At 39.6% G+C, this 24,390-nt stretch overlaps 1 protein-coding gene across 1 annotated transcript in view; it reads left to right on the forward strand.

The window, feature by feature from the left end:
- Nucleotides 1–24,390, forward strand: part of PRRC1 (proline rich coiled-coil 1) — a 335,161-nt gene that overhangs the window by 273,310 nt on the left and 37,461 nt on the right. The window lies entirely within an intron of this gene.

Genomic DNA, 24,390 nt, shown 5'->3' on the forward strand with positions numbered 1-24,390 from the left:
CCTAGTGGAGATTTACAAAAATGAGAAAGGGTGCTTTTAAACTAAGATTAAATTAATACAAACACAAAATTTATAAAGTACTTCTAAGCACTTAAGGTTTCAAATTAGTAACCTGATAGAATACTAACACTGAGATTAAATTGCTAATGCATTTCTAATAATGACTTTTTTTTCTGAACTAGTAAATTATCTATAATATTAGACCAAGGAGACCAGAAACAACTAGTCTTATCAGTATGTAAGATATGGTTATTTGTAAATAGCATTAAATTTCTGGGCTAGCTTTGCAGGTGGGAGAGAGACGACCAGGGACTCAATGCAGAAGCCCATGGCCTGATGGGCTGAGTGCCCCTGTGGAAGCACGAGGAGGCTTGCTTGGAGGACACAAGTGGGAGTAGAAATATTCCAGGGTATGGTCCCATGGGCCTCTAGACCATAGGATCACTCTAGGGGGGGAAAGCTAGAGAAGCAGAAGAAGCTAGTAAAGCCCTCCAAGTGAAAGAAAGAGGAGGGAGAGAAAGGCAGAGACAGGGAGAGATGGTGACATCTGCAGCACTGCTCCACTGCTCTTCGTGAAGCTTCTGTCTTATAAGTGGAGACCAAGGTCTTGAACCTGGGTCCTTGTACATGGTCAAGTGTACACTCTACTAGATGCACTACCACCTAGCTTGCTACTTCCCTATATTATTAACATCTGACATTAATATGCTATACTTGTTACAATTAATAAATCCATATTGTTATATTAGTATCATACTATTATTATCAATAGCAGTATTAGTTTTGTTATCATTATTACTTGACATCCATCCCTTTATTCGAGTATCCTTAGTTTTTATCCTATGTTCATTTTCAATTCCAGGATCTCATTTATCCAGGATACCACATAGAGACAGAGTATAAACATGGGTTATGATCAGACCATATACAGAAATACATCTCTAACAACCTGTAACAACCACTATAAAAGCAGTCAGTCATACACACACACACACACACACACACACACACACACACACACACACACACACACACACACACACACACACAGAGCTAAGACTAGATTAATAAATGAAAATTTATCTAATTTCCCCACCCCGACTCTTTCTATTTGGAACCAACATACACTCCTGACCAATTCCACAGAAAAATCCCCTTTAAGCTAGCCTGGCTTCAAGGTCCTTGTGCTTATAGCCTCCAGCAAGGCATTCTGAGTCCTTCCCTTCTCTCTGTTCTAAAGCTTCCTCACTCCTCTTTCTGCCTTTTGAGTCTTTGCCAACTGCAAGTGATGGAGGCTGACTCTTTGTTTCTCTATGAATAGTTTTTTTTTTCATTTGGGTGGTCTTTGTATCTTTCCACACTGCATTACACTGAACCATCATTGTCTTCTTAAGCTTCTCATAAGCTTTTGTGACAGTTTCCCAGACTTCCCTTACTCTTGACTGTTTAGAGAAATACTGGTCAGATATGTTGTAGAATATAGCTCTGTTCTCTTAATACATGAAGATTATGCATTTGGAGGAGGAAGACCATAGGAAAAGTGCCATGTTTGTCATATCAAAGGGAGATTTTATCAACACGACTTACCACTATTAATATTGGTCTTGCTACAAGGAATATATTTTTTTGCAGTAGTAATCAGAGAAACAGTTGTTCTTTATTGAGAAGGATATGAATAAGTGGAGTAGGATTCTTCTTTTTGTGAAACAAAAGTTTTTTTTCTTTTTTAATTATTTATTTATTTGTTGCCCTTGTGGTTATTATTGTCGTTGTTATTGATATTGTTATTGGATAGGACAGAGAGAAATGGAGAGAGGAGGGGAAGACAGAGAGGGGGAGAGAAAGACACCTGCAGAACTGCTTCTCTGCCTGTGAAATGATACCCCTGCAGGTGGGGAACCCGGGGCTCCTTACACTGTGCTTTGCTGGTCCTTGTGCTTTGCTTAACCTGCTGCACTACCGCCCGACTCCCGAAACAAAAGTTTTAATTAGCCTGTTGATTAGCAGCAAAGTGAAACTATTGGGCAGGTATAGAGTTTAAGAGAGTTGTGGATGGATTTGTAGAAAGAAAAACATTTAAAGCTACAGACTAGGAATTACTAGAAACTTAGGAAGAGTGATGCAAGGGCTAAGTACTGGACTATTACAACAGGATCATTTTATTTTTATTTGGTAGGACAGAAAGAAATTAGGAGAGGAGTGAGAGGTAGACAGGGAGAGGTGCCAGGTGGTGGCACACCTAGTTGAGAGCACATATTACAATGAACAAGGACATGGGTTCGAGCCTGGGTCCCCCACTTGCAGGGGAAAAGCTTTAGGAGTGTAGCAGTGGGTTAAGCACACGTGGCACGAAGTTTGAAGACAGGGAAGTCGCTTCACAGGCAGTGAAGCAGGTCTGCAGGTATCTTTCTCTCCCCCTTTCTGTCTTCCCCTCTGTTGGGACTATGTGTAAGCCTGATAGAGCTTAGGGAGAACTGCCCCCATCCTTGGATGGAGGTCTGATGAGATAACCTCTTGGTAAGTCTCTTTCAACCGAGGTGAGCATAAGAGGGGAAACTCAGACTTAGTTCTTTCCTTCTTGACTCTCAGGCCCACAGAAACCCCAATACTTCCCTCCATTAACTGCAGGCCACATGGCTGCAGATTCACTCATTCAATGTCACCTTCTGACCACAGAAGAACACACCTTATCACACACTTCATCACACACCTCAGACCCCAGACGAGAAATTCCAAACTATGTGGCCTTTTGATATCCATCTTTTCTCTGTCTCACCCTACGGGTTTAACCCCTATGCTTCTCTCAGATACCTTTGGATAATTAAGTTGCTTGCGTCAAGAAGAATAACTGTCTTGTATCTCATCAATTCCTGTCATACCAGCCCCCTACCTTAGAGGCATGTCGACCGTTAAGAAACCTGTAATTTCTGACATATTTCAGTAATAATTCCCTTCATTTGCTTTTCTATTTAACTCATGTCCACCTTGCTAATAAACGAGTTCGGAGTTCTGAGTTCTGAACACGCCGGAGAGCTCCCCAGTGTCTTTTACTTTGTGTCGCCCCTGTCGTGAGCGAGAAAGAACCCCTCCGTTACCTTTCCCCTGGAGATCACCCTGCCAGAGAGACCCAAACACCCCTCCTCTGCCCATTTCTCTCTGTCCTATCCAATAATGATGGCATCAATAACAACAACAATAATAACTAAAACAACAATAAAGCAACAAGGGGAATAAAAGAGAAAAACTAAAGAAAAGAAAATTTAAAAAGAGAGAAAAGGAAAGAAAAGTGTAGCAGGAGTTGGGCAGTAGCGAAGAGGGTTAAGCACAGTGGGGCAAAGCATAAGGACCGGCATAAGGATCCTGGTTAGAGCCCCGGGGCTCCCACCTGCAGGGGAGTAACTTCACAGGCGGTGAAATAGGTCTGCAGGTGTCTATCTTTCTCTCCCCTCTCTGTCTTTCCCTCCTCTCCCCATTTCTCTCTGTCTTATCCAACAAAGACAATAACAATAACTACACAACAATAAAACAACAAGGGCAACAAAAGAGAATAAATAAATAAAATATAAAAAAATAAAATAAAAGTAAAAGTAGAGCCACCTGCAGCACTATTGTACCACTCAGGAATCTTCTCCCATAAGGTGGGAACCAAGGGCTTGAACTTGGGCCCTTATGTATGGTAATGTTTGTGTTTAACCTGATAGTTCACCCCATAACAGAAATTGCTAGTGAAAATAAGCATCATTTTTGTTTTGCTTCTTTCTACGTTAAAACATTAATATATTTTGTACTGTTAATGAATTTAAATAAAGTGTTTCTCGTTAAGTATGATATACATTTCATTTTGTGGATGTCTTATCAAGTTAAAGATACCTTCTATGTCTAGTATACCACGAGCTATCATGAAAAAAGAGTTGAATTTATCAGTTTTCTTTGTGCATACCTTTTGATATTATCATATTCCTCTTCTTTAAACATCTATTAAATCAACAATAAATTTTATTTTATGTCCCCAGGGAAAACTATTTAATCTCAATGTATATCATCTCCATCAACCTCACCAATGCCATCTCTAAAATTTTATTTTAACATTTGACCTAAGATCTTTTAAATCCACTTTGATTAACTATGAATGCTTTTTATCTCCTTTCTTTCTGTTTGGTCATGTTAAAAAGCCAAGCAGAATTTCCATTCACTACAAAAATCATTTAACTATCTTTCACTTATTAGGGGAAAAAATTAAAATCGGGAGACATTAGCTCTAATGTTACATTGTTAATTAGTGGCAATTCTGGAATCCTAGTCTAGTGAGTTTCTCACCTTACTCTGATATCCTGAAAGTGGAGGACACCAGTGGCTGCCACATGCAGCTGCCCTGGTATGTGACTTCTGTGAATTGGACCCATTTATATCCTAGGCTGTCTGCCCCAAGGTTGAGTGTGTGTGTGTGTGTGTGTGTGTGTGTGTGTGTACGTGTGTGTCTCTGTGTGTGTATGCATGTATGTGTGTTTTCAGAGTTCTGTTTCATCTCTGGCTTATGGTGATACTGAGAATTGAACCTGGAGCCCCAGAGTGTCAGGCATGAAAGTCATTTTGCATTGTTATGCTATATCCCAGGGCCCCACATTGTACTTCTAAGTATTAGACAAATTCTGAATTGCAAAAAAAAGGGGGGACTAAAATCTCTGAGCTTTTAACACTGTTTGAAAATGAAGATGCTTGGAAGCCTAGTTGTTTTGTGTTTGCTTTACTAAGCTGTGATATAAAGCCTACAGGGGAAGCACTCCAGTGTTGTGTGATTAAAGGTTTGAGAAACATTGCTACAGGTATAAGTATTTCAGAAGTTATTAGGATTGGGAGGGTTGAACATAGTCTTTGGGGAAAAATACAGAATTCTTCACAAATTTTGGAATCCTTTGTAGTGTGTTAACTGAGTTTTAGTAGTGAACCAAATTTAGTTCCATTGTTTCTTGTTTAAAATAAAACTTCAAGCGGCCGGTGGTAGTGAAGCGGGTTGAGCATACATGTTACAGTACATAAGAACCAGGATTTGAGACCATGGTTCCCACCGGTAGGGAGGAAGCTTTGTGAATCTCTCTGTCTCTCTCCCTTTCTTTCTTTTTTTAAATTTATTTTTTATTTAAGACAGGATAAATTAATAAAACCATAGGATAGGAGGGGTACAACTCCAGACAATTCCCACCACCCAATCTCCATATCCCATCCCCTCCCCTGATAGCTTTCCCATTCTCTATCCCTCTGGGAGCATGGACCCAGGGTCCTTGTGGGTTGCAGAAGGTGGAAGGTCTGGCTTCTGTAATTGCTTCCCCGCTGAACATGGACATTGACTGGTCGGTCCATACTCCCAGTCTGCCTCTATCTTTCCCTAGTAGGGTGGGTCTCTTGGGGAAGCAGAGCTCCAGGACACATTGGTGGGGTCTTCAGTCCAGGGAAGCCTGGCTGGCATCCTGATGGCATCTGGAACCTGGTGGCTGAAAAGAGAGTTAACATACAAAGGCAAACAAGTTGTTGAAGAATCATGGACCCAAAGGATGGAATAGTAGAGATAAAGTGTTGGGGGGGGTACTCACTGCAAACTCTAGTGTACTTCTGCTTTCAGGTATATATTTTGCACTAGTTTATGGATACGTGTGAACATATGCTCTCTCTCACAGAACCTAGTCTATATCTAGGTTTTGGGACTTTGTTAGAAAGTGAACCACCTGAGATGGAATTAGAGAATACTATGAAAGGAAAGGTCTCACCTGAATAATGAAGCTGAAGGGTTGTCATTCCACACCTGAAGTCTCTGGACACAATCTGAGCTGAAGCATGTTGAGATGGCACTCATTGCGTTGATTAGGTTGCGATTGGTAGATGCAATATTATTTGATATGGATTGGGAGAGGCATGTGGGAAAGTTGGCCCTATCCTAAGGTTCCAGTACTGAGGGAAATAGAGGCTCTATAGTGGAGATGTGAGGTTCCTGCTGTCTTAGGGTTCAAAAAGACAATCGATAGTTGTTGTTATCATCACATCATTTGGTAATTGAGTTAACTTTGAAAAGTCCTTTTGTTAGGGTTTGCTGTATAGTACCCAGTATCTTGTATATAGCTGTGCCACCGGTTGCTTCTGATCTACTTGGTCTAGGCTTTTGAGAGAGTCTGCATATCAAATACACAGCCTATATATTAAAAAGACTCAGTCTGTGTTTTAAAAACTTTGAGACATACAATTAATTTTCCCCTTCTCATATTAATTAACTATTGATTTATATGACTACACTTTACTAGGAGTGTACATAAACACCATTCCCACCACCAAAAGACTGTGACCCATCCCTCCCACCCACCCACCACCACCCACCACCAGCCCAGGAAGCCACATGTCTACCCCTCACCACAGGGTTTTTACTTTGGTGCCCTACTTTCAATTTAGTCAGATCCTGCTTTTAGTTTCCCTTTTAGATCTTCTTTCTCAATATCTGTTGGTGAGTGGGATCATCTCATACTTATCTTTATCTTTCTGACTTAGCTTCCTTAACATAATTCCTTCTAGCTCTGTCCAAGATGGGTCAGAGAAGGTGAGTTCATTGTTCTTGATAGCTGTATGGTATTCCATTGTGTATATATACCACAGCTTTCTCAGCCACTCATCTGTTGTTGGGCACCTGGATTGCTTCCAGGTTTTAGCTATTATGATTTGTGCTGCTATGAACATAGGAGTACACACCTCTTTTTGGTTGGGTGTTATGGAGTCCTTGGGGTATAACCACAGGAGAAGAATTACTGGATCATATGGAAGGTCCATATCTAGCCTTGTGAGAGTTCTCCAGACTGCTCTCCACAGAGGCTGGACCCATTTACATTCCCACCAGCAGTGTAGAAGGGTTCCTCTGTCCCCACAGCCTCTCCAGCACTTGTTGCTGCTGTCCTTTTTGATGTATGCCATTCTCACAGGAGTGAGGTGGTATGTCAATGTTGTCTTAATTTGCATTTCTCTGGCATTCAGTGACCTGGAGCAGTTTTTCATGTTAGTTAGCCTTTTCGATCTCCTTTGAAGTGAATATTTTGTTCATATACTCTGCCCATTTTTGGATGGGGTCATTTGCTTTTTTGGTGCTAAGTTTTGCCGGGATAGCCTGAGGGTGCTTCTTCCCAAGCTAGTGCTCTCTGGGTTGGAGAGAACTCAACTGGAGCTGATCTAGGCTGCTGCGTGGGAGAGGGATCAGGAACTTGTGCCGCACTAACTTTGCAGGAGATACACTCTGGAACTCTTGGAGCCGGAAAGCAATTTCCAAGTGTCTTAAATCAGAAGAGCAGCTATTTTTATACTCTCCAAGTAGGGTGGAAACAGGATGTTACATAGAGAGGGTGGAGCGAAAAGTGACTGGTGGAAGATCAGGGTGTGACAAGGAGAGGGGGCGGAGCAGGTGAGAATTCTACCACTAAACCACTAATGCCCTGGAGGGAGTGTGGTGCTTTATGTAAATTTAAAAGTGATTTATGTAAATAGACTGCTTTGAATGGGATCAAACCAATCCCTATATAGGCATACCGGTGCTTGGTTAAGCAGAAGCCAGAGGGAGCTGGCATACTATCCAACAAAGTTTGTTGAGCTCTTTATATATTTTGGTGATTAGTCTCTTGTCTGATGTATGGCATGTGAAGATCTTCTCCCATTCTCTGAGGGGTCTCTTTGTTTGTGTGATAGTTTCTTTGGCTGTGCAGAAGCTTTTCAATTTAATATAGTCCAATTTGTTTGTTTCTGCTTTAGTCTTCCTTGCAATTGGGTTTGTTTCATCAAAATGTCCTTGAGATTTAGGTGGGAAAATGTTTTACCAATGTTTTCCTCTAAGTATTTGATTGTTACTGGTCTAACATCTAGGTCTTTGATCCATTTGGAGTTGATTTTTGTTTCTGGTGAGATAAAGTGGTTCAATTTCATTCTTCTGCAAGTTTCAACCCAGTTTTCCCAGCACCATTTATTGAAGAAAGCCTCCTTCTTCCATTTAATAATCTGGGCCCCCTTATCAAAGATTAGATGTCCATAGATGTGGGGATTTATTTCTGGGCTTTCAATTTTGTTCCAGTGGTCTGTGTGCCTATTGTTATTCCAGTACCATGCTGTTTTGATGATGATGGCTTTATAATATAGTTTGAGATCTGGGAGTGTGATGCCTCCATTTCTGTTTCTTTTCCTCAAGATGGTTTTGGCAATTCTAGGTGTTTTCAGGTTCCAGATGAATGATTGTAGTGTTTGTTCTATTCTCTTAAAGAAGCTTGGTCAAACTCTGATGGGTATTGCATTAAATTTGTATATGACTCTGGGGAGAATATTCATTTTGATGACATTTATTATTCCAATCCATGAGCATGGGATTTCTTTCCATTTCTTGGTGTCAGTTTCTATTTCCTTGAGTAGCGATTCACAGTTTTCAGTATACAAGTCTTTCATTTCTTTGGTCAACTGTATTCCTAGGTATTTTATTGATTTTGCTGAAACAGTAAATAGGAGTGATTTCTGGATGTCCTCTTCTTCAGATTTAGTGTTTTCATACATAAATGCCACTGATTTTTGTACATTGATTTTGTAGCCTGACAGCTTCCTATATTGCCTAATAACTTCCAGTAGTTTTCTGATGGATTCTTTAGGTTTTTCTATGTATACTATCATATCATCTGCAAATAGTGAGAGCTTGACTTCTTCCCTTCCAATATGTATTCCTTTGATTTCTTTCTCATGCCTGATTGCTATGGCAAGAACTTCAATACTATGTTGAAGAGTAATGGTGACAGTGGACATCCCTGTCTAGTCCCCGATCTGAGGGGGAGTGCTTTCAGCTTCTATCCATTGAGTATGATGTTGGCTGTAGCTTTGCTATATATGGATTCCACTATCTTGAGGAATTTCCCATCTATTCCCATTTTTTTGTAGGGATTTGAGCATGAATGGGTGTTGGATTTTGGCAAAGGCTTTCTCTGCATCTATTGAGATAATCGTCTGGCTTTTGGCTTTGCTTTTATTGATGTGGTGAATGACATTGATTGACTTACGTATGTTGAACCAATCTTGCATTCCTGGGATAAATCCCACTTGGTCGTGATGAACAATTTTTTTGATATGCTGCTGTATCCATTTGGCCAAGATCTTGTTTAATATTTTGGCATCTATGTTCATCAGAGATATTGGTCTGTAGTTTTCCTTTTTTGGTGTGTCCTATCTGCTTTTGGTATCAGGGTGATGTTGGCTTCATAGAAGGTGGAAGGGAGTATTCCTGTTTCTTCAGTCTTATGGAAAAGCATAAGATGTATGGGTACTAACTGTTTCCTGAAAATTTTGTAGAATTCATTTGGTGATGGTTGCCTCCTTTAACTGTTGTTTGTCTAAGAAGATTTTGATCCCTCCATCTAGTTTGAATGAAAGTCTAGCAGGATATATTATCCTTGGTTGAAACCCTTTTTCATTCAGGGCTCGATAGATATCTTGCCCTTCTCTTCTGGCTTTTAGAGTTTTAGTGGAGAAGTCTGCTGATAGTCTTATGGGTTTTCCCCTGTAAGTGACTTTTTGTTTTTCTCTTGCAGCCTTTAGGATCGTTTATTTATCCTTACTTCTTCTCATTGTGACTATGATGTGTCTTGGTGTCTTCAGGTCTGGGTTGATTCTGTTTGGAACTCTCTGGGCCTCTTGAATCTTAATGTCCTTTCTGATGTTCAGGTCTGTGAAGTTTTCTTCTATAATTTCCTCTAGAATGTTTGCTTCCCCTTCCTCTCTTTCTTCCTCTGGCAGGCCAATTATACGAATGTTACTTCTTTTGAGATCATCCTGTATGTCTCTGCTATTGTTTTCAGTGTCTCTCAATCTATTTTTGAGCTCTTTCACCTCTTTCTTAGTTTTCTCTGTCTGACTAATTCTGTTTTCTGCTTCTGTTAGTCTGATTTCCCTTCCCTCGGCGTCTTTCCTCAGTTCAGCTATTTCAGATTTCAATTCTCTAATTGCCTCAAGATAATCAGTATTTGGGATACTCAACTGTGTACTTGGGGGTCTCAACTGTTGTTTCCCTAATACCGCCATTCCTTTCCTCCAATGTTGTTTTCATATCTGTGATTAATAAGTTTATTATTGCTTGCATACTTTTCTTATCTATGGTTACTTCTGGCTGATTTGTAGTTTCTTCTGGGATCTTGTCTTCATTCACTGGAGTAGCAGTTTTATTTGCTCTTGATCTACCCATTTTTTTTATTTATGTGTTTCTTATTTCTATGTTCTGTTGTTCCTCGGTTGTTGTGTTTTGAGTACAAGCAACACTGTACTAAATACCTTTATGACAAATGCAGTCACGAACCTCAGAAATTACAATAGCAACTGAAGCAAGGATTAAGCCAGTTTAATCACTACCAGTTAGCCAAACAATGTCTCCAGTCCGTGAAAAAATAGCAACCAAGTCCAAGTGAAGAATAAAGAGAAAGGAAAAAAGGGATAGCAAGAACAGGCAGTTTTGCAAATATACTATCCACTGTATATTCTAGGTGTAGCAAGAGGAGAAATGGAAGTAGAGCAGAGATACACACATAGAGATCCCACTCTGAGTCAGATTTCTTCCCCAAAATAATTCACAAATTAATATCAGTGAATTCAGAAAACCAAAGAAGAAAAAAAAGAAATGAAGACAAGATAAAAAAGAGAGAAACAAGAGAGATAAAAGAAAAAAGATAATAAAAAGAGCTGTAATAAAAGAGCAGTGAAAGGAACGTTTTTTAATTGATTAATTTGTTTTTTATTTTATTTTATTTTTTTAATTAGCTAGGAGGAGGGAGAAGGGGAGATTGGGTAGAGGAAGTAGGAGTAGTGAAACAAGTTCCTCTCACAATGGATAAGATAGCTAGTCCCCTAGCAATGGTAGATATCCTAAGAGTTAATTCTGGTCAACCTAAAGGAGGGGGGGAAAGAGATACACCTTTATATAATATTAATAATAAAATAGAGCAGGGTAAAAATCCTGTTCCAGATTGCCTCAGGCCTCCTGAGCAGAGGCAGCTGATTGTTAAGAAAGTAAAACAAACAAACAAAAACACCTCAGGAATAGACAAGAATAGCAAGAATATACAAGAATAGCAAGAATAGACAGTTATGCAAATCTACTATCCACTGTATATTCTATGGGTAGCTAGAGGAGAAAGGGAAGTAAAGCAGAGATACATGCAGAGAGAGTCCACTCTGAGTCTGATTTCTTCCCCAAAATAATTCCCAAACGTGTATCAGTGAATTCAGAAAGCCAAAGGAGAAAGGAAAAAATGATGACAAGAATGAGAAAAAGAAGAAAAAAAAGAGAGAGAAAAGAAAAAAGATAAGAAAAAGAACAGTAATAGAAGAGCAGTGAAAGGAAAGAGTTTATTTATTATTATTTAATTAGCTAGGCAGGGGGGAGGAGGAGAGTGGGTAGGGGAGGTAGGAAGAATGAAACAAGTTACTTTAGCAGTGGATTAGACACCCAGTCCCCTAGCAATGGAAAATACACTAAGAATTAATTCTGGTCAACCTGAAGGAGAGGGGGAAAGGGATATGCATTTATCTAGTATTGATAATAAAATAGAACAGAGTAAAAAACCTGTCCTGTCTTCAGCTTGGATTGTTCTAGATTGCCTCAAGCCTCCTGAGCAGAGGCAGCTGATTGTTGAGAAAATAAAGCAAAAAAAAAAAAAAAACCTTTGTCGGTCTTTCCCTGTCTGAGTAAGGCTCTGCTTGGTGGAATATTTGTAGGTGAAATTGGCCAGTTAGAAAGAAAAAAGGCCAAGGGTTTCAGAAAGGAATAGAATTGGAATTGGAATGACACCCCCTAGTGGGACAGGGATCTTGGTACAGAAAGAAGCTCAGCAGGAGCAGATCTCTGGCCCTCAGGGACTAGTTATGGGGGGGAGGGGGCCAGGGGTGTGCTTCAGGAATAATAGTTTAAAAATATTATTTTCCTTTCTTTTTGCTCTATTTTCTAACTCAAATTGAGTTATAGTCACCTCCTTGGTGTTACCGCTAGGACCCCTTACTGACAGTCCTGCAAAAAATCCTACTGATTCCAGTAGATATTGTTGGAGCTCAAGCCACTAGTAGCTTCTCAGTCTGCCATCTTCTGGAATCCCCTCTCTCCCTTTCTGTTACCTCTTTCCCTCTTGATTTCTGGTTGTCTCTATCCAATAAGTAAAATAAAACTTCAGTATTTTGAAAGGAAACATATTTGTTCTGCCTCCTAGATGTTAGTAAAATCAGATGTAGAGAAGGGGCCTTAGCAGATCTCAGGACTTGGATGCCACATCACTACAATAGAGTGTTATGAGTCAGGGGAAGCACCAGTACTGTGTGTTTCCCCCATTCCTCTATCTGAATGAAAAACCCAGAGCAGTGAAAGTATGCAAGGTGTAGCTCAACTCCATCAAAGAAAAAAAATCATAGATACAGATACTTTATAAGGGGCTGGGTAGAGTGTACATGTGCCTATTCTGGGACCTATTTTCAAGTCCCCACCTGCAGAGGGAAGCTTCATGAACAGTGGAGCAATGTTGCAAGTTTCTCTCTTACTCTCTCCCTCTTTCTCTATCTCTCTCTACATATCAGGAAAAAAGAAAAAGGAGAAAAAAGTTACTAGTAGTAGTGGAGTTGTCATCTAGACACTGAGCTCCAGTGATAATCCCCACTGCACTGGAGGAAGCTTTGGTGTTGTGATATCTTTACCTCTGTCTGTCTGAAAACGTCTACATATCATAATGAAAGCTAGGCTACCAAAAAAAAAAAGAAAAAGATGATGACAGCAAAAAAGAAGAAGAAACAAGAAGAGGAAGAAGGAGGAGGAGAAGGAGGAGAAGAACTATGAAAAAAGTTCTATAATAGAAAAAATCTTTGAGCTCCTGTTTAACAACTGAGGAACACTTACGAGCAGAATGTGGAAAGAGAGAAAAGCAGTTCTGGCAGAGAGAGTGAGAGGAAGGAAGGAACATGGTTTTAGTCTGTGAGGGACCAGACCGTTGCTGAGGTGCCTGGGAATTTAAGGAAAGAAGAAGGGAAAGGAGAAATGTCCTATATAGACTGCTAAGTTGTTGAAGTTTTCAGGTCTTACCGTACAGACAATAAGGAGTCATAGAATGTCTTTACAGATGCTATATTTTTTTAAGGAAGATAGGTTCATTGGGGCCAGGCAGTGGTGTACCTGATTAAGTTTTCTGGTTACCATGTGCAAGGATCCAAGTTCAAGCCCATGGTTCCCTCCTGTGGCGGGGGGGGACTTCCTAAGAAATGCTGCAGTGCAGGTATCTTCCATGGGCTACAATAAATTTTGTTTAGATGAATAAAAACAACCAAATAAAACCTTTATTTGATTATGAAAAATTAAATGACATTTATGTAAATAAAAGTGTGTGTGTTTTACAGAATGTTGGTTTATAGGACTGTATACTTTTTAGGAGAATAGTTTTATCTCTTCAAATCACATGTGACCATACTCAAAAGCCATTTTGGTTTAAAACAGACATTGTAAGATGAATATCTAGGTATTTTTAAAGTGAAAGAATGAGATCTAGCACTTATATGGAGAATATTATGAGTAAAGCACTGTTACTTGCAATTTACATACAATAAAGCATTTAATCCTTAAGTAAAAAAATTAGTATGAGTTGGGTATTAATATAAGGTCTTGTTCTATAGGTGAAGAAATCAAGATACCACGAGTTAAAGTAACAAGGCCAAAATTAGCTGTTGACCTAGCAGATGTCTGTGTTGGGATTCATATCCAGGTTGTGTGGTATATACTACAGTCTTTCCTAACATATACTACACTGCCTCTTAGACTCCTAAATTATAGCCATCTTGCCTCCTAGACCTGAATTCTAGGTGAACACTAAGTGTTTTATCTAGTACATGCATGGCCTATTACAAGGTTTGGGGCAACCTCCCTCTTTCTAATGGCCAAGGAAAGTTCATATCCTTTTGAGATGGGTGGCATTGAGTCTGGGTCATTGATCTCTATATTTAGGTTAAGTATCCTTGATTCATCTGCTGAGTGCATATATATGAATCAGAGACTTCTTTTCATAGACATTGACATTTCTCTCTATTTTAATAATTTTAATATATATTTATTTTCCCTTTTGTTGCTATTGTTGTTTTTTATTGTTGTTGTAGTTATTGTTGTTGATGGATAGGACAGAGGCAAATTTAGAGAGGAGGGGAAGACAGAGAGGAGAGAGAAAGATAGACACCTGCAGACCTGTTTCACTGCCTATGAAGTGACTCCCTTGCAGGTGGGGAACCAGGGCTCAAACCAGGATCCTTATGCCGATCCTTGCACTTTGCACTATGTGCACTTAAGTTGCTGCCTTACCACCTGACCTGCAGACCTTGACATTTCTTATACCACATTCAGCTTAGTCTAGTCCCACTTATGCTGCTAAACTTCAGGCTCAGTTGTCCTTTTCTCCACCTAGAAATAGGAAATAAATGAGCCAATTGTCATATAGATGTTGCATACTTTCAGACTGTTTCAAGAATATAAAAAATCTTCACTTAGTGTTGTCAATAGCTTATGAAAACTAAAACTGTAAGCAAAATATGCATAGTTTCTGGAGGAGCAGCAGATATGGAGCAGCAGCATCTGTGTTTCTCTCCTCTCTTTTCCCCAGTCAAGTAGGAATGCCAAAGGAGACCACTTGGGACCACAACAAGGCAGGACTAGAATGACTTCAGGAACCCACCAAACCATGAGTGAGTGCAAACACATGTGGCTCTTGGACAGGGAGGAGACTAAGGAGAGATTGAGTGGCTAGTTAGAATCCAGCAGTTTAACCTGTTGAGGCACCAGCTTCAGTCTTCTTTACCAACAAAAAGACTGCTGAAGGAAGGAAAGGACTCCCTTAAGAATCACCAAATGAAACTGTGAGTCTGCACTGCTACTGCCCTCAGGAGCTTGAGCAGCAGTGGGAAGACACTGTGCTGACATTTGGGAACAGAGAACTGACCAGGAAACTCAGGAGAAGAGCTACATCAGTGGCCTAGCAATGGGGCTATATAGTGGGAGCCTTTCCACATTGTTCTCCTAATGAGAACATGGTGAATAATGCCTCAGAACCTACATGCTATAAATGGGATTGTTTAGAAACTCACAGGGCCCAGCATTTATGCCTGGCTTGGCAGAGAAGCTGAACTGAGCCTGGATCTTTGGATCCTTAGGATGTGAGACTCTCTTTGCAAAATCCACTGTGATATCTCTCCCCTGCACTTCATTATCTCTTGGTCATCAGTGAGCGATTCAGCTAAGAAGCCTACTTATAGTTTAAAAGCCCTCAGGCTCCCATATCCTACAGGGAAGAAAAAGAACAAAAGAGGCTTTTAACAGCCTCTGTGCTCCAACTCAGGGATTGAAATAATATTGAAACAACTGTTCATTTCTACAACCGTGAACTCTTCAAGTACCTTAGTTAGACACAAGTCAATTCAGGCAACAGTGACCAGTAATTTGAAAAGTACTAAGGGAGGGGCCTTATATCATACTATATAGATGATTAAATCAACAAGAAAAAACACTGGAGAAATGAACCAGGACAAGAACCCAGCTAAAAGTCCCCCAAAGGTTAAAGCACAAAATAATGAGGTCAACATCCAAACACTAGTTAAGGAAATAGTCACAGGAGTGAGTAAAGAGTATGGAAGAATTGTCATCAGAAATGCATAAACAACAAATGTGACTCTGGAAAAAAAACCCTAATTATCTCAAGGTTATTAGAGATCTGAAAACTGAAATAGCTGAGCTAAGAACACAACTAACTGAACAAGCTAAAACAGTATTAGAACAGGATAACAAAATAGATGAACTCCAGAAAACAGTACAGGGGAGAGAGAATAGAATAAATGAGGCTGAGGACAGAATTAGCAAGATCGAGGATGAACTAGAAACAACTGAAAAAGAAGTAAGAGATCTCAAAAAGAGATTAAGAGAGAATGAAAACAACAACAGAGATCTATGGGATTACTTCAAAAGAAATAATATATGCATTATTGGCTTACCAGAGGAAGAAAGAGAGGGAGGAGAAGAAAGCATTCTTCAGGACACAATAGCTGAGAACTTCTCTAGTCTAGACAACATCAAAGACATAAAGATTCAAGAAGCCCAGAGGGCCCCAAACAGAATTAACCCAGACTTAAAGACACCAAGACACATCATATTTAGAATAGAAATGAATAAGGATAAAGAAAGGATCCTGAAGCCTTCAAGAGGAAAACAAAGAGTCACCTACAGAGGAAAACCCATAAGATTAGGAGCAGAATTCTCCACATAATCACTACAGGCCAGAAGAGAATGGCAAGACATCTATCAAGTACTCAAAGAGAAAGGCTTTCAACCAAAACTACTGTATCCTGCTAGACTGTCATTCAGACTAGATTTAGCCATAAAGACCTCAGATAAGCAACAGTTCAAAGAATCAACTATCACCAAGCCTGGCCTGAAAGAAGTTTTGAAAGGCCTCCTATAAACAGACCACCATAAATATGTCATCTATCAGAACACTCTAAAAATCCACAAGAATGGCATTAAAATATCTTTAATCTATGATATAAATGAATGTCAAGGCCCTAAATTCACCTACTAAAAGGCTCAGAGTAGGAAGATGGATCAGAAAACACAATCCAACAATATGCTGTCTATAGGAAACCCACCTAACTCAACAAGACAAACAAAGACTCAAAGTGAAAGGATGGAAAACTATCATACAAGCCAATGGCCCACAAAAAAAGGGCAGGAACTGCTATTCTTATAGTCTATCAGTCAGACATGATAGACTTTAAAATAAATAAAATTTAAAAAGATAGGGATGGACATTACTTAATGCTCAGTGGATCAGTCAATCAAGAGGACTTAGCAATTATTAACATCTACACACCCAATCAGAAGTATCTAAATACATCAAACATCTACTGAAAGAGCTACAAAAATATATTTACAGCAACACAGTCATAGTAGGGGACTTCAACACCCCACTCTCTCAACTTGAAAGATCATACAGGCAGAAAATCAATAAAGAAACAAGGGAGTTAAGTGAAGAGGTAGATAAACTAGAAGTATTGGACATTTTCAGTGTCATTCACCCTAAGAAACTGTATACACATTCTACTCAAATCTACATAGGTAATTTTCAAGGACAGACCATATGTTAGGCCACAAAGTTAGCATCAGAAAATTCAATAGCACTGAGATCATCCCAAGTATCTTCTCAGACCACAGTGGAATTAAACTAACACTTAACAATCAACAAAAGATTGGTAACAGACTTAAAATGTGGAAGCTCAACAGTACACTACTTAACAACTAATGGGTTAAAGAGGAAATAAAGGAAGAAATCAAAATGTTTCCAGAGTTCAATGAAAATGAAGACACAAGCTATCAAAATATTTGGGACACAGCTAAGGCAGTACTGAGAGGGAAGTTCATAGCCAAATAAGCACACCTTAGGAAACAAGAAAAAGCACAAATAAGCAACCTTATTGCACACCTTAAAGACCTAGAAGAAGAAAAATAAAGGAACCCTAAAGCAACCAGAAGGACAGAAATAACTAAGGTCAGGGCAGAAATAAATAACATTGAAAATAAGAAAACTATACAAAATATCAATGAAAAAAATGTTGGTTCCTCAAAAGAGTGAACAAAATCGACAAACCTTTAGCCAGACTCAAAAAACAAATAAGGGAGATGACCCAAATAAATCGGATTGTATATGAAAGAGGAGATATCACAACAGACACCACAGAAATTCAACATATCATGCAAGGCTTCTATGCACAACTTTATGCCACCAAGTTAGAGAACCTGGAAGAAATGGACAATTTCCTAGATACCTACCAACTTACAAAATTAAATAAAGAAGAACTAATATATATAATATGAACAGGCCCATATATATAACAAATATATATATGTATATATATACATATATATAACAAATATATAATATGAACAGGCCCATCACAGCTAATAAAATTGAAACACTTCTCAAAAACCTTCCCAAGAATAAAAGTCCTGGACCAGATTGTTTTATAAATGAATTCTACAAACCTTCATGGGAGAGTTAACACCTCTATTTTTAAATGTCTTCCAGAAGATTGAAGCCACTGGAATACTCCCTGCCAGCTTCTATGAAGCCAACATCACTCTGATACCAAAAGCAGACAGGGACACAACCAAAAAAGAAAACTACAGACCAATATCTCTGATGAACATAGATGCTAAAATATTGAACAAAAATCTAGCCAAAACTATACAGCAGTATATTAAAAAGATTGTTCATCATGACCAAGTGGGGTTTATCCCAGGCATGCAAGGTTGGTTTAATATACATAAATCAATCAACATAATGCACCACATCAATAAAGCAAGACCAAAACCACATGGTCATATCAATAGATGCAAAGAAAGCCTTTTACAAAATGCAACATCCCTTTATGATTAAGACACTGCAAAAAATGGGAATAGATGGAAAATTCCCGAAGATACTGGAGTCTATATATAGCAAACCTACAGCCAACATTATACTCAATGGTGAAAAACTGGAAGTATTTCCCTCAGATCAGGTACTAGACAGGGATGCCCACTATCACCATTACTATTCAACATAGTGTTGGAAGTCCTTGCCATAGCAATCAGACAGGAAAAGGAATTAAATGGATACAGATTGGAAGAGAAGAAGTCAAACTCTCCCTATTTGCAGATGACATGATAGTACACATAGAAAAACCTAAAGAATCCAGCAAGAAACTTTTGGAGATCATCAGGCAATACAGTAAGGTGTCAGTCTACAAAATTAACATTAAAAAGTCAAAGGCATTCCTCTATGCAAGCAGTAAGTTAGTAGAAGTTGAAATCCAGGAATCAATTCCTTTTACTATAGCAACAAAAACAATAAAATATCTAGGAGTAAATCTAACCAAAGAAGTGAAAGACTTGTATACTGAAAATTATGAGACACAACTCAAGGAAATAGAAAAAGACACAAAGAAGTGGAAAGAAATTCCATGTTCATTGGTTGGAAGAATTAACATCATCAAAATGAATATACTACCCAGAGCTATCTACAAATTTAATGCTATCCCCATCAAGATCCCAACCACATTTTTTAGGAGAATAGAAAAAATGCTACAAATGTTTATCTGGAACCAGAAAAGACCTAGAATTGCCAAACAATATTGAGAAAAAAAGAACAGAACTGGAGGCATTATACTACCAGATCTCAAATTGGATTATAGGACCATTGTCGGCAAAACTGCTTGGTACTGGAACATGAATAGACATACCTGACCAGTGTAATAGAATTTAGAGCCCAGACATAAGCACCCACACTTATGGACATCTAATATTTGGCAAAGGTGCCCAGACTATTAAATTGGGAAAGCAGAGTCTCTTCAACAAATGGTGTTGGAAAAAAATGAGTTGAAACATGCAGAAGAATAAAACTGAACCACTATATTTATCCAAACACAAAAGTAAATTCCAAATGGATCAAGGACTTGGATGTTAGACCAGAAACTATAAGATACTTAGAGGAAAATATTGGCAGAACTATTTTCTGCATACATTTTAAAGATATCTTCAATGAACTGAACCCAGTTACAAAGAAGACTAAGGCAAGTATAAACCTATGGGACTACATCAAATTAAAAATCTTCTGTATAGTAAAAGACACCAATACCAAAACAAAGAGACCCCTCACAGAATGGGAGAAGATCTTTATATGCCATATATCAGACAAAAGGCTAATAACCAAAATATATAAAGAGCTTGCCAAACTCAACAACAAGAAAACAAATAACCCCATCCAAAAATGGGGAGAGGACATGGACAGAATAGTCACCACAGAAGAGATCCAAAAGGCTAAGAAACACATCAAAAAATGCTCCGTCTTTGATTGTCAGAGAAATTCAAATAAAGACAACAATGAGATACCACTTCACTCCTGTGAGAATGTCATACATCAGAAAAGGTAGCAGTAACAAATGCTGGAGAGGTTGTGGGGTCAAAGGAACCCTCTTGCACTGCTGGTGGGAATGTCAATTGGTCCAACCTCTGTGGAGAATAGTCTGGAGAACTTGCAGAAGGCTAGAAATAGACCTACCCATGATCCTGCAATTCCTCTCATGAGGATATATCCTAAAGACCCCAACACACCCATCCAAAAAGATTTGTGTATACCTATGTTCTTAGCAGCACAATATGTAATAGCCAAAACCTGGAAGCAACCCAGGTGTCCAACAACAAATGAGTGGCTGAGCAAGTTGTGGTATATATGCACAGAGGAATACTATTCGCTGTTTAAAGCCCAATTTGGATGTAGCTTGCAGTAATCATGTTAAGTGAAATAAGTCAGGAATAGAAGGATGAATATGGGATGATCTCACTCTCAGGTAGAAGTTGAAATACAAGATCAGATGAGAAAATACAAATAGAAGCTGAACTGGGGGAGTCGGGTGGTGGCACAGCAGGTTAAGTGCAGGTGGCGCAAAGTGCAAGGACCAGTGTTAGGGATCCCAGTTCGAGGCCCCAGCTCCCCACCTGCAGGGGTGTCGCTTCACAGGTGGTGAAGCAGGCCTGCAGGTGTCTATCTTTCTCTCCCCCTCTCTGTCTTCTCCTCCTCTTTCCATTTCTCTCTGTCCTCTCCAACAATGATGACATTAATAGCAACAACAATAATAACTACAATAAGAAACAAGGGCAACAAAAGAAAATAAATAAATACTTAAAAAAAAAAAAAGCTGAACTGGAGTTGGTGTATTGCACCAAAGTACAAGACTTTGGGGTGGGTGGGGGAGAGAATACAGGTCCAAAAATGATGGCAGAGGACCTAGTGGGGGGTGTATTTTTATGTGGAAAACTGAAAATTATTATGCATGTACGAACTATTTTATTTATTGTCAAATGTAAAACATTAATCCCCCTAATAAAGAAACTAAAAAAAATGCATAGTAAGTGCAAGTCCCCTAGTAATCCCATTTAGTTCAGTATCTGAAGGATTTTCTTTTTCTTCTCAATGTTATAATTCAAGGACTTTGAAAGACATGATCTTATTTGAAGTCTTGCTCTATTTAAGAATAGACATATTAAATCTGGATAGAACTAGACAAAACAACAACAAAGAAACAAACAAAAAACACCACAAACCTTAACATGTGAAGCAGTTTTACTTGTCTGTATTTTTTTGAGCAGTATGAAGTAAGGTTACCCCAATCACTGTCTCTGACAGAACACTAATAATGATTCCCCTCAAAGTATTCATCACATGTGGCACTTGTTTTGCTTATATCCCTCTTCACAGATTCTCTCTTCTGTGAGAATGAAACCTCCCTACTTGGTAGGATCTTGTTTGTCTTGTTCATTGCTGCATATCTACAGTCAACACTCAGCATGTTGCAGCCACTAATAATTATTTGTTGAATGAATGAAGAAACCAGCAGACCTGATAGCTATGAAGGATGTTGATCAAAGAAGATGGAGATGGTATCAGTACCACCCTAAACACCTCTTTCTGCAGTAAACCAAACAGCCACCTACACACATTCTTAGTTAATAGAATAAGCAGCACCACCAAAGGGAACCACCCAAGGTATTTGCAAAATGAGAGCTGAAGATAGGGTTTAGCCAAATGATATTAACTTTTCTTTTTACAATATCAGTGGTTTACAAGGCTATATAAAAAGCCTGGTTCTATCACCAAAGTTCTGTGTCCCATTCCCTCAAGGATAATGACCAGAGTTCTTACACAGTCTCAGAGTTAATTTGGCTACTTGTTCTGGTTTGTTTGTTTCTCAAGGACTGATTTAAGTGCAGTTTATCAGGTTGAGAAAGTTGGTCTTTACCTTTGTTTTTAAAATTAGAAAAAAATAGGGACTAGGTTGTAGCACAGCAGGTTAAACACACATTGTCCAAAACACAAGGACTGGCATAAGGATCCTGGTTGGAGCCCCCAGCTCCCTACCTGCAGGGGGGTTGCTTCGCAAATAGTGAAGCAGGTCTACAGGTGTCTATCTTTCTCTCCCCCTGTTTTCCCCTGCTCTCTCCATTTCTCTCTGTCCTATACAACAACAGCTATAACAACAATAACAACAAGCATAAAAGGGCAACAAAATGGAAAAAATAGTCTCCAGGAGCAGTAGATTTGTAGTGCTGGCACCAAGCGCCAGTGATAACTCTGGAGGGGAAAAAATAGAAAAAATGTGTAATGCATACACCTGGGAGAGCAGGGCATCCATACATAATTGCTACCTTTCCTCACCCATACCGCTAGGGAAATATTTTTTTTTAGTGTTTATTTATAAAAAGGAAACACTGGCAAAAAACAAAGGATAAGAAGGGTACAACTCCACACAATTCCCACCACCAGAACTTTGTATCCCATCCCTTCCCCTGTAGCTTTGCTATTCTTTATCCCTCTGGGAGTATGGTTCCTGGGTCATTATGGGGTGCAGAATGTGGAAGGTCTGGCTTCTGTAATTGCTTCCCTGCTGAAGATGGGTGCTGGCAGGTCGATCCATACTCCCAGTCTCTCTCTCCCCCTAGTGGAGCAGGGCACTGGGGAAGTGGGGCTCCAGGACACATTGGTGGGGTCGTCTGTCCAGGGAAGTCTGGTTGGCATCATGTTAGCATCTGGAACCTGGTGGCTGAAAGAAGAGTTAACATATATAACCCAACAAATTGTTGACTTATCATTAACCTAAAGTCTGGAATACTGCAGATGAATATTTGGGGAGGGGGGTTCTCCATTTTGTAGATAGTTAGTAGGCCCATTTTAGTTATATTCCAAAGGACCCATGATAATACTAGTTTTTTTTTTTTTCTTCTTCTTCTGAGCCTGACATCTGACATCTGATATGCAAGTGGACCTAAGTTATTGTCTGGGGAGATGATGTCATGGCTGGATAAAGGTAAAGAAAGCTGGATCAGGGAACAGAGTAGCTCCCAAATGGTGTATGAATATTGTTAACTGTAAACCCCATCGATTTGATCTGACCTGGGGCCCGTATTCAGCTTAGGAGCCTATATTACCTCTCCATTGGCTAAGTCTGTTTCTGGAGAAGTCTTGCAGAGAGGTGAAAACTGCATTTGACAAATGTAGTCTGTCTCATCTCCATTCTTTTATTTTTATTTTTTTAAAATATTTTATTTTATTTATTTATTCCCTTTTGTTGCCCTTGTTGTTTTATTGTTGTAGTTATAATTGTTGTTGTCGTCGTTGTTGGATAGGACAGAGAGAAACGGAGAGAGGAGGGGAAGACAGAGAGGGGGAGAGAAAGATAGACACCTGCAGACCTGCTTCACCGCCTGTGAAGCGACTCCCCTGCAGGTGGGGAGCCGGGGTTCAAACCGGGATCCTTATGCCGGTCCTTGTGCTTTGCGCCACCTGCGCTTAACCCGCTGCGCTACAGCCCGACTCCCCTCATCTCCATTCTTGTAGGCACCTGAGCAGACTGTTAAAGCACAGACACACTTGACAACAAGTATGCTGTTCTCTCTCATGTACAGAGATTGCATAGTGGAGAGGAAGGCAGCCCTGCTCAAGAATGTTCTGGAGAAGGCAGGTGGAGCTAAGCCTGGGTTGTGAAGACGGGATTCTGGTTGCTGGGCAGTGGAGCACTCAGTTAAGTGCACAAGGACCAGGGTTCAAACCACCACTCCCCACTGGCAGGGGGTGGGTGGGGGGTATGATTCATGAGTAGTGAAGCAGGTCTGCAGGTGTCTGTCTTTCGAGATAGATATCTTTCTATCTCCCCCCCTTCTCAATTTCTCTCTTATCCAATTAAATAAAAAAAAATAAAGTGGAAGAGAAATGGGGGAAAAAACTGTTCACCAGGAGCTGTGGATTCGTAGTGCTGGCACCAAGCCCCAGAAACAACCCTGGCGGCAATTTAAAAAAAAAAAAAAAGAAAGAAAAAGGGAAAAAAAAAGCCCCTTAGAATATGCCTAAAATAGACCTACTAGCTTTTTCCAAAATGGAGAGCCTAAAACTCATCTGCTATATTCTTGCCTTTAGATTCCTGACTATTAAACAATTTGCTCTTTTTTATATCTTAATGCTTTTTCAGACACCAGGTTGGAAATGCTACCTTGATGCCAACCTGGCTTCCCAGGACAAAGGACCTCACCAATGTACTCTGGACCCCCACCTCTTCAGAACCCTGCCTCACTAGGGAAAGAGAATGACAGGCTGGGAGTATGGATTGACCTGCTAAGGTCCCTGAGAAACTACAGAAACCAGACCTCCCACCTTCTGCACCCCATAAAGACCCTGGGTCCATACTCCCAGAGGGATGAAGAATCAGAAAGCTTTCAAAGGGGGGGGATGGTGGAAATTGTGTGGAATTGTACCCCTCTTA

The sequence above is a fragment of the Erinaceus europaeus genome, chromosome 2, assembly GCF_950295315.1.
Source record: "Erinaceus europaeus chromosome 2, mEriEur2.1, whole genome shotgun sequence".
Taxonomy (NCBI): Eukaryota; Metazoa; Chordata; class Mammalia; order Eulipotyphla; family Erinaceidae; genus Erinaceus; species Erinaceus europaeus.